The sequence below is a fragment of the Phoenix dactylifera genome, chromosome 9, assembly GCF_009389715.1.
Source record: "Phoenix dactylifera cultivar Barhee BC4 chromosome 9, palm_55x_up_171113_PBpolish2nd_filt_p, whole genome shotgun sequence".
Taxonomy (NCBI): domain Eukaryota; kingdom Viridiplantae; phylum Streptophyta; class Magnoliopsida; order Arecales; family Arecaceae; genus Phoenix; species Phoenix dactylifera.
Window position 1 is genome coordinate 9,435,970 of NC_052400.1, and position 13,182 is coordinate 9,449,151.

General features: G+C 39.9%; 1 long non-coding RNA gene across 1 annotated transcript; it reads left to right on the forward strand.

The window, feature by feature from the left end:
* The first annotated feature begins 6,962 nt into the window (after positions 1-6,962).
* Positions 6,963-10,165, forward strand: LOC120111875. The gene is made up of 3 exons (XR_005513277.1): positions 6,963-7,141; positions 7,253-7,309; positions 9,889-10,165. It is a non-coding gene; the product is annotated as an uncharacterized LOC120111875 (long non-coding RNA).
* The last annotated feature ends 3,017 nt before the right edge of the window (positions 10,166-13,182 follow it).

A 13,182-nucleotide genomic window follows, 5' to 3' on the forward strand; every position in this document is an offset into this window, starting at 1 on the left:
TCTTGGCTTAATATTAAAAAAAGAAAATTAAACTTACACCCTCGTATTTTAGACGTTTACAGTTATAACCCTCTTCTTTAAAAGTTTCAAGCTACTCCCTTAACCTGTTTGAGCCAATATATCCTTTTTCTTTGCTTTTTTTTTTTTTTTGATGCACCTCTCTCTCTCTCTCTCTCTCTCTCTCTCTCTCTCTCTCTCTCTCTCTCTCTCTCTCTCTCTCTCTGTGTGTGTGTGGCATATGACAATATATGAGATAGCATAACTACTATCGGTATAATAACCGCTATTTAGACTGCTAGTTTAAGGGTGAAGGGATATTAGGAATTGGGGTAGCATCCTAATTATCCTAACCTACCCATTGTCGACCTCAACTCTCCACTCTAAAGGGATCCTTCTTCAACAACCCTCTAACAAGCATCCACTCCCTCTCTCTCCCTCTTATTTTTTCATTCATGGTTGGTAGAAACTTTTACAAATCTTCTCTCTTCCCCTTTATTACTTGCCTTCTTCTCTTTTCGAACTTTTTTTAATGCAATTGGTTCTCGAGCTTTTAAGAATAAAAATAAGCTTAACAAGAATAGAGCAAGCGATACTCTTGAGACTCAATAATATAGCTTACATGAAAATTTCAATGGAGATGATAGACATGATAAGACATTGCCTTCAACTCCACCTCCAATGCCACATACAAGCGCAAGGATGAGGTTGGCCTACCATCCTTCCAGTCCCTCTCTGAGGACAACTGATATCTTAGCATCAATTCGGCGTTGTTGGCTCAACCTCCCACCACCTCTTTGGTGGCAAAGACAAGCTTGACCTCTCCTTCTTCAAGGCTCTTCTTAAGGACGACTGATACCCTAGCTCCATCTCTGTAATATCGACAAACCCCGTAACCTGAGCCTACCTCTTATTACCCTTTTGGCAACCTCCAAGCATAGCAAGAGATAAAAGACTTAGCCTTTCCCTCTGACTCTTCTTTGCTGAACTAGTACCTCTTCTTGTCGGTAGAGAGTTGGAGTGACATGCAGAGTCGAGAGAGATAGAAGAATCCATTTTGGCGGTCTCTAAAAAGTGAGGATTGTAGTATAGAAGTTTTGGGGGATGACAGAATTGCGGAGAAGAAAAACAATGAAGATGATGTTGATAGGAGGGTGGGGTTCTTCATGCGACAACAACTGAACATCGAAGAGAGTTGAGAGATGGTGGGGAGGCAAGAGAGAGTCAGGAAGGAGGTAGGGTTTTATCGAAGGCGGAGGCAACAAGGTGGAGGAGCTGTTGGGATGACAAGGCTGTTGAAAGAGGAGATGGAGTCGGTTATTAAGAGCTTAAGGTTCCTCACTTGCATAAAAAAGTGAAATTGGAGGTGAAGAACGGAGGACCCTGACAATTGGAAGGGGAAGGCAACAAAAAGTCAGGAGAGAGATAAGGTCTTGTCAAAGTCAAAGATGGAGGCAACAGAGTGGAGGAATTGTTGGGGTGACAAGGCCGTTGAAAGAGGAGATAGAGTCGGCTATTGAGAGCTTAAAGATCCTCACTTGCATGGAAAAGTGAAATTGGAGGTGAAGAACAAAGAACCCTGATAGCTGGAAAGAGGAGGAAAAAGGAACCTAGCATTTATTAAGAAATTTGGAAATATTTTTAGTCATAAAATCTTTCCTAAAACTTAAAATATCACTTTAACTAGTTTTGTTGATGGAACTTTGACTCAAGGTCCTAATTACAGAATAGTGGGACTTCATCTAGGTCAATTTATATATAGGGAAAAGGGAGGTTTTATATGTGATTTTAATAAAATATATGATGTGTTATGCAAACAAATTCTAAATAATAAATTGATGGAATACATATCAAGCAACTTGTGTTATTGAAACAAATCTATAGACCTAACAACTTAACTAAAACAATACTTACTGTGCTTTTACTGAGACATGATTTTGTTGCAAGTCAATATAATTAAAAATAAAATCTTTATGTAAGACCCTTTTAAACCATAATCAGTTATCAATTTTTGGAATTGCAATAGAACCAATCTGTCAACAACCTAACTTGATCAAAGTTAAGGTTAGGTTGGTTTACTCAATTCTCAGATAATCCAAATAAAATAATAATACCAAAGTAATTTTCATGATTTAAATTCTAATTTTTCTTAATAATCAAACCACAATGGAAAAAATGGACTTAACCTAAACTATCCAACCATACATTTGGATATTTTTGAATCTAAGAAGCGTAATTTATGTTTGATTTCACCATACATTGGAGATATATGGATTTTTTTTGAAGGAAAAGAAAAGGAGACTCTTGATTTATTGAGTGTTAACGCGCCCATGCTAGAGAGCAAATTGCTAAGTGTTTGCTTGGTTTTTTATATGATTGGAACATTTGGAGCTATTTAGCATTGTTTTGGACAATTGTAGCATCAATCATGTAGTGATTTGAGAGCTTTTAAATAGTCCTTACTTGAACAAATCTCTTATTATAAATGTCGAGTTTTTATATGCTTACTTATTTGCATGCATTTTTGGATACCCATTAGGATGCCGCTATGCAGTTGAGAGAAATACCTTAACCCACAGAAGACCAAAAATAGCACATTAAAAAGAGAGCTATAAGCAAAACTGAAGCAAAAAATATAACTAAAGAAAAACTAAACCTGGAACTAGAAGCAAAATTGAGCAAATAGATAAAATAATTAAGAACTAGAAAAATTCTAAAGATAAGTTTACGTAGAAGATCTTGCATCTTTCCTTTCTACTAGACCTTTAGCCTTATTTCTCTAATTTTTACAAGATCTTTGCAGAAGAATCTCAATCTCTCATTAGTATCCTTTCCTGAACCATGACCTTGCACTAAGAATTTTTAAGTAACCTTAGACCGTACAAGAATTTCAGAAGAATATCAAAATAATAGCTTTATTAATTTCAATGATTAAAAAAATAGCTTTATTAATAATAGCTTTGTTGATTTTATTAACTATAGTTTTATTAGCTTTTATTAATTTCAATGTTAAAAAGTGGTACATAGAGGAGGCATTTTATAGGTTTTAGGTCCTTACATTGAATAAAACTCATGGGGCTATCTTAAAACTTGACTAAAAATAGAAATTAATTAGTAAGTTCTAATACAATCAAATTGAAGTGATTATGACTTACATCAGTTGGTGGGTTATTTATAATGCCAGTGAAATTGTAAGTACATAAGGGCCTCATAAGCAATGCTTGGGAGATTTGGGAAGATAGTGCATCAAGCTTGAGCTCCAAAAACTTCATTCTTTTAGAATGCTCTAACTAGATAGAATTGAACTTATTTAATGCTTGAAATTATTCTTGAGTTTCAAGATGCAATATCATGTTTTGCAGAATGTGATATGCATCATCTGCTGAAAAATGTAAGATTGTAAAAAGTATGGTTGATTGTTTAAAGGTGTTTCACGATGTAACAGAAATGATATGAAGCACCAAGTGTTTTGCAAAAAGATTTATTTTAGTGATATTTTTGAGACACATTTGTGAAACAATTGGTGTACAAATACTCACTCAATTATTCTATTCATGGGCATTCATATGCTTGAAAAATTTGAGATGTATCGAGCATAATTAGCATGTCCATGGAGATTGCTTTTATTTTAGATCCTTGATATAAATTAAAATCAGTTGGATATTTTCGTGAATAGATCTATGCTTTATATAAAGTTGAAATAGATATTCAGCACCAAAAAATTTTTTTGAAGAGAGTTAACAAGGAGTATGTTACAGTTGTTCATCATCATTCTATCTTCGTTGAGAATAGTGGTGGAAGCAACGAAGATGCCTCGTATATTAGATTATCTTTAACTTCTTAGGAGGTTTTTTACCAAAATCGTGCTTTTTTATTATTTTTTATTTTAATCACTTTCTATGGAAAAATATAAATATGTTTTTCCCATCTATTAAAGTTTCAATTAATATTGACCGATACAGCTAGTGAAGGCCTGCTACGGTACCCCAAAGGGCTTTTAAGTCTTTTTACTGCTGGCTTTTCCCTGGCCATTCGACTCAATATGGATGGGGTTGATTTATCCACCCGCAAGCCAGGTTGCGTGTGTGACTGGTACGGTCAATACATCGAACTTCAAGCGCATTTTAGAATCGAAAATGATGGTTGGTGTGGTAAATGTTTCAAAGGTCAAGGGCTTTTTTGAAAATCCCTTTCCCCTCCCTGGGCTCGATCCCCTGCCAGTTTGAAATTGAAAATGGCGGCAATAGCCTAGTTGGAGCAGATGGCGACGGAATTGTCGATGTCGATGAGCATGTTGCCGGTGAGGCAAGACATGCACCGGGACGCGAACTCCTTGAAGGGGCAGGCAAGGGACTTGAAGAAGATGCAGGCGAAAGCGTCGGAGCGGTCAAGGGCAACAGCGGCGATGTGGTGCCAGCAGGCGGCGACGCGGCCGAGGAGGGTGAGGGAGGTGTCCTAGTGGAGGAAGTGGTTGTCGCAGGCGAGGACGCAGCCGAGGGTGTTGGTGGCGATGAGGCAGAGGGAGTTGACAGGGGAATCGAAGTAGATGGCAATCTCATGGTGGGCGTCGTCTATGATGGCTAGTCATTTTGGGTGTGGTTCTGGGTTGTTACAAATGGTATCAGAGCGGATCCGGCCCATAACCTACGTGGACTAGTGCAGCATGGATCCATTGGGGCTGACCACGGGCCAATCATGGTGTTTTTAAATTTGAATAGATATGAACCCTTAGCCTGACGAGGACGTCAGGGTTTGAACAAGGAGAGTATGTGAGAACCCATGCGGGCGTATGTTTAGTCCCACATCGGTTATTCGCTAGGTAGATCTTGGGTACTTATACAGGATCAAAGAACCCAAATAAAACCTTCCGGCTAGCCATTTTGGGTAAGATCTTGGGTTGTTACAACGTTGGTAAGGAAACCCTCTCGCGTCTCCTCCATAACCATCGTCCCTACCCTAGCCTCCAACGTACTTTCTACCATGGAGATCTCTTTTGCCCGAGTTAGCCTCCATAGACTCGTGCTACAATATCTCTAGTTTATATAGGCTATAAATCGAGTTAGTCTAATAATATTTATAACAATTCAGGATTTCACCCAAAATGGCTTGCCAGAAGATATGTTTAGTTCTTTAGTCCTACCCAAAATTTTTTCGACGAATAACTGATGTGGAATTAAATACAAGCTCGCACGGGTCGTCACACATCCCCCACCCCACCATCGCCATATTGTACCATACCATCCTACAGTGCACCCTAGTTGCCGATGCCTGCCAATCAACTGTTAGGTCGGTGGAACACAACCAATTTAAAATAAAAAAATAATAAAAATAAGAAAAGTCGGTAATCTGTCGGTAATGTGGCGGTAAGTTGTTAATAATAAAATAATCCAAACGTCCCAATTTATAGGATGGTCAAGGTATATCCTTTTTTTTTTTTTAATAAAATAATATAATAAAGTACTATAACGATGGCCACTAGTGGAGAAGTTCAAAATCCTGTACGGAACAGAAAAATTCAAAATTGCTAAGACAGATAAGATGGAATCTTGAATGTACCACTAGAGATGGTAATTTATACTTTGATTTGTAAATCCAACCTACAAACGACCCACTTTAGGTAGATTTGAGTTCAACATAAATAAATTTGGATCGTAAATATGTTAGGTTCAAATTTAAACCTTTAACTTGTTTGATTCGTTTTGATCCATTTAATAATTGGGTCGGGTTTAGTCTATTTGAAACTTGTTTAATTCATTTTTGACCTATTTAATATGATTTTTTTTACCTGTTTAAATCTATTTAATTCGTTAAAGACCCATTTAAATAGTTTAACCCCTTTATCTATTTAATAAATAGAGTGGATTTAAAATTAAAATTTTGATCAATTAAATAAATAGATCAGATTTAAATTGATAAATTGTTGATTCCACCCATATTTGATCTGACCCATATCTGACCCAACCCCATTCCATTGCCACCCCTGGACCACTACCAATTTAAATCTGATTCGTCCCTACCAGGCATCAAGCTAGGCTGACCGCGACTTTGATGGGTGGTTCTATATACACCCCCCCTATTGCTCAGGACACCCCCCAAAAATTAAAAAAAATTAAATACTCTCTACACCCCACACCCCCCCCCCCCCCCCCCCCCCATTTGCTAAGGACACCCCTAAAAAATTAAAAATTCCTAAATTACCCCCCACCCTCCCTACCCCCTCACCTAAATTGCTCTCTACACCCCCCAAACCCCCCCCACCCCGCTCTTCCCCTCCAAAACACCCGCCGACTTCTTCCTTCCGCCCAAAAAACCTCGCCTCAAGCACCTCGCCGGCGGCCAAACCCCCTCCGTCTCCCTTTGAACTGTTCCGCCCAAAGCACCTCGCCAACGCCCAAAACCCCCCCGTTCCCCCTTCTCCCTCTCGTCGCCGGCATTCTGTTCGGCTGCACAGAGCCGGACAGAACCCTTCTGTTCGGCTGCACAGTGCCGGACAGAAGCCTTCTGTTCGGCACTGTGCAGCCGAACAGAAGAGTTCGGTTGAGGGTTGCCGAACAGAAGGCTTCTGTTCGGCACTGTTCAGCCGAACAGAAGCCTTTTGTTCGGCGATCCAGTGCCGAACGGAGCACGAACCGTGAAAAAAAAAAATTTCGAAACAAGGTGGAACACGTACCTTTGCGGCCGATTCTTCGTCCCAAATCACTAGTTGCTTGTCCATGTTTCGAATGGGGCTTAAATCTCCTTCAAAGATCGCCTAAACGATGTAAATGGATCGAGGGGTTTAAGGGGGGTTTGAGGGGGGGTTTTTTTTTTCTTTTCAAAACGAAACGAGGAGGAGGAGGGGGGTGTATGAGAAAATTTTAAGGGCAATATGGTAATTACACTAAAGGTTAGTTTGGGTATTTTCTTTTTGGTTTTTGGGGGGTGTCCTGAGCAATAGGTGGGGTGTATATAGAACTACCCGACTTTGATCCGTAGCTCATAGCAGGCCGCTGCCAGCGTGCCACCAGAACAATCGAAAGCCGCTCTCGTCGACCTCACGCCCGAGACTGAACGGAGTCTTTTCTTTGCAAATCTAATGACCTGCAGCCTGCCGCGCCGTGTCGATCCTTGATCTTCCTGCCTTCGTATTCTCCCATGGCGAATCGTACGTGGCGATCTTTTTATTTCCTTTATTTGCCAAAAGAATCTTCGCACATTTCTCTTCTCCCATGCTTGTTCGTAGCCATTTTTTATTAATTTCTTTTTGATTTTGTAGCTGTGGCCTCGGAGGAGGCAACTCCGCCTCTGCGAATTGTTCAAATTGGAAGAGCTGGTAAAAAAAATTTATCCGAGTTCTTTGATCTTGCTTATTTTTATTAATACTGTTGTTCTCGTCTTTCTTATTTATTTTTTTCTCCTACTTTCCTTAACGTTTTAGCCTTTTGTTACAAATCTCGAAGTGCAACCTGATACGATAAAATTTTCAATATCGTATTTGGATAACATTTCTTCTCCTGTTGTTCCTGTGGCTGTCGTAGTCATCATCATCATTTTTTTTTGTTTTTTATTGATTTGAGTCAAAAGGTATTTCTTATCACGATGTTAAACAACAGAGCCTTCTGGCTGGCCACACAGTTTTATTGTACCGATTAGAACTTAGTTACAAAACTCCTACCTCATGGCGGAGAGAAGTTGCCGGTAGGAGGGAAGATTTGAAAACATGAGAGATGACCCTCAAGTGCTCGACATTTGTTTTGATGGCTGGAGGGGCAACAATAGCATTGAATTCTTTGCAAGTTAAACTGCATGCTGCCGATGAGATAGGTTGAACCAATATTGCTTGATGATTGTTTCTAGTGGAATAATATGCCATGGCTGTTGAATGCAATGGAAAAAGAGCCATGCAATATCTTGTTATCATTGTGAACTCTTAAGTCAACTAATTGATGTTGATGCACCGATTGTATACCAGACATCATAGACTATGCCTCTGCTTCTAGGGTTCTCTTGCGCTGTACAACACCATATGATCTCTGAGAACTTTAGTTATTTCTGAAGCAGGTGCATCACCATGCCCTACCTTAATTCTCGCAAGAGATGATGGTATAATTTAACTGTTAATGGGTTCCATGCTTACCACAACTACTAATTACTTGCTTGAAGCTCTACAAATCCAGGTGGCATTGGTCACTTTTAGCTTTCTTGAAATAATATTTATACTATTCCTTTGTGGTTTGCTTTTCATTACAGTTTTAGACCTTTCAAGACCTGTTTCCATGCAGGCAAGTTCCATGGTATTTCATGGGAACTGGATGTTCCATGTAAATTTTAAAATTGTGAAGGAATACGTTCCTCTATAGCCATTTGGTCATAGTTTCAAAATACTAGGAAAAATAACTCATTCCATGGAATTAAAAAAGCTTCTCTCTCTCTCTCTCTCTCTCTCTCTCTCTCTCTCGCTCTCTCTCTTTAAACCCCCATTTTTCTTGATGTTGTTGACTTTTTCTTGTCTCCCATCGCATTTCTTATTCATCCCGTTTTCTTCTCTTCAAGCAAGCCATTTTTCCAGTCTAATCCTTTATGCAACCCCAGCCTGTGGAGTTCCTTAAATTTGCGCAGTATGAACTCTTCTCTTTCAACTATTTTACATTATTACTCCATTATTGGCAGCTGGTGGTCATATAATATTGAAATCACATTTTCCATTCATCTTGCTTATTCTCTTGTATGTGCCTATATCTACCAGTCTCTTTATAATGTAGAAACAAGACCAAATAATTAAAAACAAGATTAGAAGGGAAGAAGGTCTAGAGGAGACAAGTCGGAATTGTAGAATGGGAATGATGACTGACAAAAATGGTTATAGTTCCCTTGGTTGACTTAAAAGAAATTAGTTGAAATTTTTAGTTGAAATTTAGATCTCGGTTTCCTCCTCAACAGTATTATGTTGTGATAACATCTCTGCAATCACCCTTGCGACGAATCCAGTTTTTCACTCTCGCACAAAGCACATAGAGGTTGACTATCATTTTGTGCGGGAAAAAGTTTCGTCCCATGAAATCCAGCTTGCTCACATCTCTTCTCACGACCAACCTGCCGACATCTTCACGAAAGCCCTCTCAGCTACACGGCATGGCCTTCTCTGTTCCAAGCTTTGTGTGCTACCGACACCCTCAGCTTGAGGGGGAATATTGACGCACACCTCCCTGCGGACACAGAGCAGCTTCAACAGGCACTCCAAAACGTTTCAAAATGAAACGTTTCTCCCAACGGAATTCTGGCACCATAACCAATTCTGAACTAATTCCGTTGGGCCCTACCTGACTCAACAGAACTCATGTAATAGTGTCTATAAAAACCTGAGATGTGTGTGCGTCTGATATGGGATTCCTTTCATTTCTTCATGTCCTAAACTTCTTCATGGAGGACTATAAGGTCTCTTAGTATAAACTTTATACAATCAGTTGTCTAATGCTTAAGTAAGATACCTTATAACTTTTACTTGAATAAGACCTTAACATATTAATAGTAAGAAGATATTTATTTAAACTACTCTATAGCCAACAGTAGGTTTGTCTGTCTGCATTTAACCTTCAGCCTGTTAGCACCTTAAATAGAATGATTTGAGTTAGTGATTCTCTGACTGAAACATGTTACACTAGGAATAATGCATGGATGAAATTGCTACTGATTTTTTTATGTTAGTTATAGTCTTTAAATTTTGTCATTAACTTCTCCACTATATATATTGAGTACATCCTATTTAATCATTATTATTTCCGCCATTTATAATCAAAAGTTCGCATGACCAGTATTTCATATTTACAGGAACCTGATACTTTAATTTGTTTATTCTTCTGATGTTAAATTTCTCTTCAATCCACTAATAATAACTGAATATAAATCGTGCAGGAGATTACTTGAAGATGTCTCTGTGTTGTGTATGACCCATCAAGGTCCAATCAAGGGGTTTTAACCCTCAAGTGATGTCGCACAAATGCGGAAAAAGAGGAGAAGGAAGAACAAGAGAGGAAGAAGGAAGAAGAGGTTCTAGAGACACAGGAAGAAGAGAAGGGGAGGAGGAGGAGGAAGAATAAGATCTGGGAGGAAAAGAAATTCTTAATCATTCATTAAACCCTAATCATGAAAATAGTTCCCTATATATAGGGCCCAAATACACAACTTGCATAAACCCCCCTTACACAGAAATAAATCCTAATGAACCCACAAATAACACAAATAAGCCCTAAAATGCAAATAAGCCCAGAAATAAAATAAACCACAAATAAACCCTAGAATGCAAATAAGCCCAAAAATAAAATAATAAAATAAATATGCAAATAAACGAGTCTGGCTCAATCCGGGGGCTCAGGATCATCAGGATAAAGGGCTCTGATGTCCCCATCAACTCCTCCCGGGTGAGAAAAACTCGACCCCGTCGAGTACAGGTCTGGCCGGCTGTCGTACTGCTCCAGAAGATCGGGGTCAATGCGCTGCAACTGTGCTTTGGAAATCCACGTCACATCAGACTTTGGTCGACCTTTTCACCGAACAAGGTAACGTTGGTAACCACCGTTCCTGCTTGAAATAACCTGCTCATCCAATATATGTTCTATTTGTTCTCTGCGTGCATGAAATTTGGGAGGTGGTGGCTCAACAGCAGGTAATAGGGCAGGGTGTCCAACATGGGCAGGTATAGCAATAAAGGGGTCAGAAGGCAGGAATATTATCTTTTTGTATGGGACTAAATCTTCAATATTAAATGTCGCACTAATCCTATAGTCATCAGGAAGATCCACAACATATGCATTCGAACTGGTTTTCTTTAAGATTTTGAACTGTTCTGCACTACAAATTTGCAATTTCTTAAACGTTTCCGAAGAAAGTCGTTCAAACCTAATTCTTATCATGACAGAATCTCCTACATTCAACTCTTTATAACGTCTGTGCAAATCAGCAAGGAATTTATATTTTAAGTTATTAGAGTGAATACGTTTGCTGATTTCCTGATGCAATGAATGCAGGTGTGATGCAAATGATTGTGCAGACTCAGAGACTTTATGTTGATGAGACATGAGAATCAAGTCTATGGGTTGCCTAGGTTTATATCCATTCACCACTTCGAAAGAACTCATGCCTAAGGACCTATTGACCGAACTATTATATGCAAACTCGGCGGTCGGTAACACTAAATCCAAAGTCCTAACATAGGCCGACGAAAATTTTAATTTAGTGCCAATCATGTGCCTAAGAATTTTCCTAAAGGAGCTCACGAATCTAACATCTCTTTCATATATAATAGATTTTGGAAGGTCAGGAGGTCTAACGACTTCATTGAAATAAAGTTTGGCAAATCTAGAAGCGTTAGAAGTCTTAGGACATAGGAGAAAGGGAGCCATATTTGAAAAATGGTCCACAACCATAAATATGGAATCATGCTTGATATAGGTACTAGGAAGTTCTAACACGAAGTCCATACTGACATCTTGCCATGGGATCGTGACACTAGACATAAAATCTAAGAGGTCGTCCAGCCTAAGGATGGAAAAATGATACTTAACGATTTTATCAATGGCACGGCTATCAATGCACATCCTCCAAGAGTCATCTTTTTTGGGAGTGAGGAGTGCAGGTACAACACAGGGGCTCAAACTCTCACGAATATACCCTCGGGTGTGGAGTTCGTCAACTTGACATTGCAGTTCAGTGTGCTCGTTTGGGTTGAGCCTATGATGGGGAAGATTTGGCAAGGGTGCTCCGGGAACGAGGTCAGTCGCGTGCTGGATATCACGCATCGGAAGAAGTGTATCTGGAAGATCCTTAGGGAAAACAGAGTGGAACTCCTCCAACAGGGGAACTGTTGCTGGTGAGTGCTCAAGGTTCGACTCCATACTAATGGCTCTAGCCACAAGGGCAAACACAGATGATTGGCTTTCGATATCTTTCATTACCTCTTTCGAAGTAATGATGTGAAATGGTTCATTTTTTCGTAGAGTGGCACTCTTCTTTTCAGGGGTGGACTCTCGAGGAGGCAATGAGTTCAATATAATTTTCCGACCCTGGAACATAAAGCTACACGAATTCGAACGCCCATGAAGTGTGACGTCCATATCGTATAGCCAAGGCCTCCCTAGGATGACTTGACGTACATCCATCGGAATGCAGTCGCACCAGATTTCGTCTTTATAGGATAGGAATTGAATCGGGACGAGGCATCTTTCCGACACCGAAAGAGATGTCTTATCTACCCAAGCTACTTTATATGGATTGGGATGAGGGGTAGATTTCAGGCCGAGGCGGGAGACAACTCCGGAAGCAATGGTATTAATACAACTTCCGCTATCAAATAGGATTTTGCATGTTTTATCATTGATCTTAATGAGTGTGTAAAATAGGGAGGTCCTACGCCAATCTTGTTCGGTCTTAGTCTGAGTTAGAGTGCACCTAACCACATGAAGCCTAGGGTTTTGGTTATTTGGATCAGTGGGCTCCTTTTGGGGTTCAGCCTGGAGAAACTCTAACCCGGTCTGTTCGTCTTCAAAGTCTTCTACAAAATCCTCAATGTTTGGCTCATAGACTTCTTCAACACATTCATTCGCTTGAGTCCCAACTTCTAGTTCAGTCATGAGATAGGTCTTGGCATTACACTGGGATGCTATATGGCCAAGTTTTTGGCACCTAAAACATTGGGTTTGGCTTCTAGAAGGAGGATTGGGACCTAGTATGCCCTTTTCTTTATCATTTGAATGGTTCTGGACAGGTATCGGGGATGTCCTAATCGGTGCTTGGCTAGGGCCGGGCTGGTTAAAAGGATTGGGAAACTGCCTGGGTTGTGCGGGGTAGTTTTGATTAGGTCGGGTTCCTGGAGGTATGAACCGAGAGTCGGTACACCTCACTACTGGGGCTTGTAAGAAACTATCTACATCTTGAGCCAACTGGTATGCTTGGCCAAGAGTAGTAATCTCTCGGAGGATTAGTTCTTTCTGGATCTCCTCGTGGAGTCCTGCCCGAAACCTAGAGAGAGTAACAGTCTCCTCTTCGATTACACCGCACCTCATATGAAACTCCTCAAATCGTGCAATGTAATCAGCAACGGTTGATGTCCCTTGAGTTAGTTTCTGCCACCTATCCATAAGGTGTTGTCGGTAAGAGAATGGCAGATACTTCTCATTCAGCTTTTCCTTCATATCCTCCCAGGTAGTGATA